The following is a 6,873-nucleotide window of genomic DNA, read 5'->3' as shown; positions in this document are numbered from 1 at the left end:
GCCTGCTGCTGGGTAAGAACTGGTAAGAATTTGAGATTTGCTTGACGGATTTGTGACACCCGCCACCACCACCTCTTGTTAGTATTCTGTAGGATCATATTCTTGTGTGTTTTCTATTGTTGCTAACCATGGCAGGATCACAAGCCGACGAGACTCACTGGGAGAACATGACGAATCAGGAGTTGCATGATAAATTTCAGCAAATGATGAATGGACAGGTGCAGGATGTGCTAAACAGATTTGAAGAGGCCATGGAGAAGATAGATGACATGGAGAAGACGTTTGAAACAAAGCTCGATAACAGGTTTAATGAATTGCTCGCGCGTCTTCCACCACCACCACCGGCTGCACCTAACGCACCTCTACAACAACAACAACGACGACTACCTACACATCGTGAAACAGCCCTCCGCCGAGCGAGCCGTCTCCCTCTTGCACCTGGCCAAACTGTTGGTGCTGCTGTTGCTACTTCTGTGGCTCCTGCTGCTGATGCGGAGGAGGATGATTATGTGGGAGATTATGAGGATGAGGTTGATCAAACTCAAAACTACGTGCCACCACCAGCACCGCAACCATCAGGTCGTCCACATGCAAATAATGGCAATGGTAGGGCTCACCCTCAGGTACGAGATCATGACCATCTCCCTAAACTAAAATTGAATATTCCACCATTTGAGGGTAGATATGTTCCTGATATATATCTTACTTGGGAGTTAGAAACTGAACAACGATTTACATGTTTACAATATCCCGAGGAGAGACGTGTTCCTGCTGCTGTTTGTGCATTCACTAGTTTTGCATGTGTTTGGTGGTCTGAGCATTGTAGATTATATCCCATTCCTGCTACTTGGGCTGCTTTGAAAACTGCTATGCGTACTCGTTGGGTTCCACCATATTATCAACGTGAATTACTTCAAAAATTGCAGCGCTTAAGACAGGGAAAAAATTCTGTAGAAGAATATTATCAGGAATTACAAACCGGCATGATTAGATGTGGTATTGTTGAGGAGAATGAAGCTATGCTTGCACGTTTTATGGGTGGATTAAATAGAGAGATTCAGACGATTCTAGAGTATAAGGAGTATACTAATATCACTCGTTTATTCCATCTTGCTTGTAAAGCTGAACGTGAAGTGCAGGATCGACAGGCATTGGCGCGGACTAACTTTTCTGCAGGTCGACCTTCTTCATGGACACCACGTGCATCATCTACTTCCACACGTTCTGCTACACCGGCGCCTCCGTCGGCTGCCACCTCCAACCGTGATACAATAAAGCAGGCACAATCACCACTATCTGCCAAGAGCACACCTTCTGGGCCTGCAAAGAGCTCTTCTTCATCCATGGCATCAATAGGGCAAACACATGATATTATTTGCCGACGTTGCAAGGGTGGAGGTCATTATGCGAGAGAATGCCCATCTAAGCGTGTGATGATTGTTACTGAGGATGGTGGGTATGAGTCCGCTAGTGACTATGATGAGGAGACTTTGGCTCTTATTACACGTGACGAACACGGTGGAGACGATTCTGATCATGAGACGCAATACATGGCTCCTGAAGATGCTGACAGGTATGAATGTTTAGTTGCTCAACGTGTTTTGAGTGTGCAGGTTACACAAGCTGAGCAAAATCAGAGGCATAATTTGTTCCATACAAAGGGAGTTGTGAAGGAACGTTCTGTTCGCGTGATCATAGATGGAGGGAGTTGCAACAACTTGGCTAGCATCGAGATGGTGGAGAAGCTATCTCTCACCACCAGACCACATCCACATCCTTACTACATCCAATGGTTCAACAACAGCGGCAAGGTTAAGGTAACACGTACTGTTCGTGTGCATTTTAGTATCTCTACATATGCTGATTATGTTGATTGTGATGTGGTACCGATGCAAGCATGTTCCTTATTACTTGGTAGACCATGGCAATTTGATAAAAATTCTATTCACCATGGTAGAAACAATCAGTATACTCTTGTTCATAAGGATAAAAATATTACTTTGCTTCCTATGACTCCTGATTCCATTTTGAAAGATGATATTAATAGAGCTAATAAAGCAAAACAGGAGAAAACTAAGAGTGAAAATCAGATTGTGGCAAACGAATTTGAGCAACAAATGCAGCCTAATAATAATAATAAACAATCTAGTGTTGTTTCTGAAATTAAATTGAAAAGTGCATGTTTACTTGCCACCAAATCTGATATTGATGATCTAGATTTTAGCAAATCTGTTTGCTATGCTTTTGTGTGCAAAGAGGCATTATTTTCATTCGAGGACATGCCTTCCTCTTTGCCTCCTGCTGTCACTAACATTTTTAAGGAGTTCGCCGACGTCTTTCCACAAGACGTGCCACCGGGATTACCACCTATTCGCGGGATTGAGCATCAAATTGACTTAATTCCCGGTGCATCATTACCCAACCGGGCACCATACCGTACCAATCCAGAGGAGACGAAGGAGATTATGCGTCAAGTACAAGAACTGCTCGACAAAGGTTATATACGCGAATCCCTTAGTCCTTGTGCTGTTCCTATCATTTTAGTGCCGAAAAAGGATGGTACGTCGCGTATGTGCGTTGATTGTAGAGGCATTAATAATATTACTATTCGTTATCGTCATCCTATTCCTAGGCTAGATGATATGCTTGATGAATTGAGTGGCTCTACAATATTCTCCAAAGTTGATTTGCGTAGTGGATACCATCAAATTCGTATGAAATTGGGAGATGAATGGAAAACAGCATTTAAAACTAAGTTTGGATTATATGAGTGGTTAGTCATGCCTTTTGGGTTAACTAATGCACCTAGTACTTTCATGAGGTTAATGAACGAAGTTTTACGTGCTTTCATTGGACGATTTGTGGTAGTTTACTTTGATGACATATTGATTTATAGCAAATCTTTGGAGGAACATTTGGAACATTTACGTGCTGTTTTTATTGCTCTACGTGATGCACGTTTGTTTGGTAACCTTGGAAAGTGCACCTTTTGCACCGACCGAGTATCTTTTCTTGGCTATGTTGTTACTCCACAGGGAATTGAAGTTGATAAAGCCAAGATTGAAGCTATTGAGAGTTGGCCGCAGCCCAAAACGGTCACACAAGTGAGGAGTTTTCTTGGCCTCGCTGGTTTCTATAGGCGTTTTGTGAGAGATTTCAGCACCATTGCTGCACCTCTCAACGAGCTTACAAAGAAGGATGTACCTTTTGTTTGGGGTACCGCACAGGAAGAAGCCTTCACGGTATTGAAAGATAAGTTGACACATGCTCCTTTACTCCAACTTCCTAATTTCAATAAGACTTTTGAGCTTGAATGTGATGCTAGTGGAATTGGATTAGGAGGTGTGTTATTACAAGATGGAAAACCTGTTGCATACTTTTCTGAAAAATTGAGTGGGCCTAGTCTGAACTATTCTACTTATGATAAAGAATTATATGCTCTTGTTCGGACCTTAGAAACATGGCAACATTATTTATGGCCCAAGGAATTTGTTATACATTCTGATCATGAATCTTTGAAACACATTAAAAGTCAAGCAAAACTGAACCGTCGACATGCTAAATGGGTTGAATTCATTGAGACTTTCCCTTATGTGATTAAACACAAGAAGGGTAAAGAAAATGTTATTGCTGATGCCTTGTCTCGTCGATATACTATGCTTTCACAACTTGACTTTAAAATATTTGGTTTGGAGACCATCAAGGATCAATATGTTAATGATGCTGAATTTAAAGATGTATTGCAGAATTGTAAGGAAGGGAGAACTTGGAACAAGTTCGTTCTTAACGATGGATTTGTGTTTCGTGCTAACAAGCTATGCATTCCAGCTAGCTCCATTCGTCTTTTGTTGTTGCAGGAGGCGCATGGAGGAGGATTAATGGGACACTTTGGCGTCAAGAAGACGGAGGATATACTTGCTACACATTTCTTTTGGCCAAAGATGAGACGGGATGTTGAGCGTTTTGTTGCTCGCTGCACTACATGTCAAAGAGCTAAGTCACGACTCAATCCTCATGGTTTATATATGCCTTTGCCTGTACCTAGTGTTCCTTGGGAGGATATATCTATGGACTTTGTTTTAGGTTTACCTAGAACAAAGAAGGGGAGGGATAGCATATTTGTTGTCGTGGATAGGTTCTCGAAAATGGCACACTTTATACCATGTCATAAAAGCGATGATGCTGTTAATGTTGCTGATTTGTTCTTTCGTGAAATTATTCGCTTACATGGTGTGCCAAATACTATTGTTTCAGATCGTGATACTAAATTTCTTAGCCACTTTTGGAGATGTTTATGGGCTAAGTTGGGGACTAAGCTGCTTTTTAGTACTACTTGTCACCCCCAAACTGATGGACAAACTGAAGTAGTCAATAGAACATTGTCTACTATGCTTAGGGCTGTTTTGAAGAATAACAAGAAAATGTGGGAAGAATGCTTGCCTCATATTGAATTTGCTTATAATCGTTCATTGCATTCTACTACTAAGATGTGCCCTTTTGAAATTGTTTATGGTTTCCTACCTCATGCACCTATTGATTTGTTGCCTCTTCCATCTTCGGAGAAGGTTAATTTTGATGCTAAAGAACGTTCTGAATTGATTTTAAAAATGCATGAGTTAACTAAGGAAAACATTGAGCGTATGAATGCTAAATATAAACTTGCTGGAGATAAGGGTAGAAAACATGTTGTGTTTGCACCTGGAGATCTTGTTTGGTTACATTTGCGTAAAGATAGATTTCCTAATCTGCGCAAATCAAAGTTCCACGTGCTGATGGTCCTTTTAAGGTTTTAGAGAAAATAAATGATAATGCATATAAACTTGAGCTACCTGCAGATTTTGGGGTTAGTCCCACTTTTAATATTGCAGATTTGAAGCCTTATTTGGGTGAGGAAGATGAGCTTTCGTCGAGGACGACTTCATTTCAAGAAGGGGAGGATGATGAGGACATCAATACCATTGTTACACCCACAGCCCCTACTGTTACATATACTGGACCAATTACTAGAGCTCGCGCACGCCAATTAAATTACCAGGTACTTTCGTTTCTTGGTAATGATTCTAATGTTCATGAGATTATGATGCTGCCTAAATTGGATACATTTGTTTTGCTTTCAAATGAAGGGCCTAGCTTGGAGAAGGATGAACATTGGAGCAAGAACACGCATGAAGTTGATGGCATGCGCAAGGGGATCAAGAACGGAGTTACAAGTGATGATTTCAGGACTTTGAAGCCGCCATAAGGAGTGCATGAAGCCATGGACGAAATATACAATATGCCACTTCATAATATTCGTCCATAGGCTATTCTAGGTGCTGCGTCACCTTATTAATGGGCCAGGCCCATGTAATTTCGAAATACTTAAGTATAGGCTATTTTTAGAGTCCGTATGTGTGGGGAAACAAGAGTTAGGGTTGGTTTCGGACCCCACCCTCAAGGGCCACGAAATTCCCCTCTCTTCCTCCATATATACAGCCCTTAGGGCGTCGTTTAGACTTTGGGTTTTGTTTAGATTAAAAGTTCGCCATAGCTGCAACTTCGCGTACTTCGTTTGTGTCCAACGACCAGACCAAGACGTCACAGAACCCCACCTTGATCAATAAAGCTTTCATCTTATATTCGCAATATCCAGATTGCAATCTCAGATTCTTGCTTGTTCTTCGTTTGCTCGCAGGAAACAGGCCCTCGTGGTCAGGTTGATCGTGCTCCGGCGTGGTCAATAACCCCTCGGAAGTTGGTTTAGCGATTGCTAAGGCGCGACGTCTCGCACGTTCGTAGTCGGATCGTCAAGGTCGACTCCCACAGAAAACGATAGCCACCATCTCATCGAAACATTGGACACCTTTGCCTCTATCAGTAGAAAACATGTTGTGTTTGCACCTGGAGATCTTGTTTGGTTACATTTGCGTAAAGATAGATTTCCTAATCTGCGCAAATCAAAGCTAATGCCACGTGCTGATGGTCCTTTTAAGGTTTTAGAGAAAATAAATGATAATGCATATAAACTTGAGCTACCTGCAGATTTTGGGGTTAGTCCCACTTTTAATATTGCAGATTTGAAGCCTTATCTGGGTGAGGAAGATGAGCTTTCGTCGAGGACGACTTCATTTCAAGAAGGGGAGGATGATGAGGACATCAATACCATTGTTACACCCACAGCCCCTACTGTTACATATACTGGACCAATTACTAGAGCTCGCGCACGCCAATTAAATTACCAGGTACTTTCGTTTCTTGGTAATGATTCTAATGTTCATGAGATTATGATGCTGCCTAAATTGGATACATTTGTTTTGCTTTCAAATGAAGGGCCTAGCTTGGAGAAGGATGAACATTGGAGCAAGAACACGCATGAAGTTGATGGCATGCGCAAGGGGATCAAGAACGGAGTTACAAGTGATGATTTCAGGACTTTGAAGCCGCCATAAGGAGTGCATGAAGCCATGGACGAAATATACAAGATGCCACTTCATAATATTCGTCCATAGGCTATTCTAGGTGCTGCGTCACCTTATTAATGGGCCAGGCCCATGTAATTTCGAAATACTTAAGTATAGGCTATTTTTAGAGTCCGTATGTGTGGGGAAACAAGAGTTAGGGTTGGTTTCGGACCCCACCCTCAAGGGCCACGAAATTCCCCTCTCTTCCTCCATATATACAGCCCTTAGGGCGTCGTTTAGACTTTGGGTTTTGTTTAGATTAAAAGTTCGCCATAGCTGCAACTTCACGTACTTCGTTTGTGTCCAACGACCAGACCAAGACGTCACAGAACCCCACCTTGATCAATAAAGCTTTCATCTTATACTCGCAATATCCAGATTGCAATCTCAGTTTCTTGCTTGTTCTTCGTTTGCTCGCAGGAAACAGGCCCTC

This window comes from Triticum urartu, chromosome 4A, assembly GCF_056163025.1.
Source record: "Triticum urartu cultivar PI428250 chromosome 4A, HENAU_Tu73, whole genome shotgun sequence".
Lineage (NCBI taxonomy): Eukaryota > Viridiplantae > Streptophyta > Magnoliopsida > Poales > Poaceae > Triticum > Triticum urartu.
Note: the sequence above shows the minus strand (reverse complement) of the source record.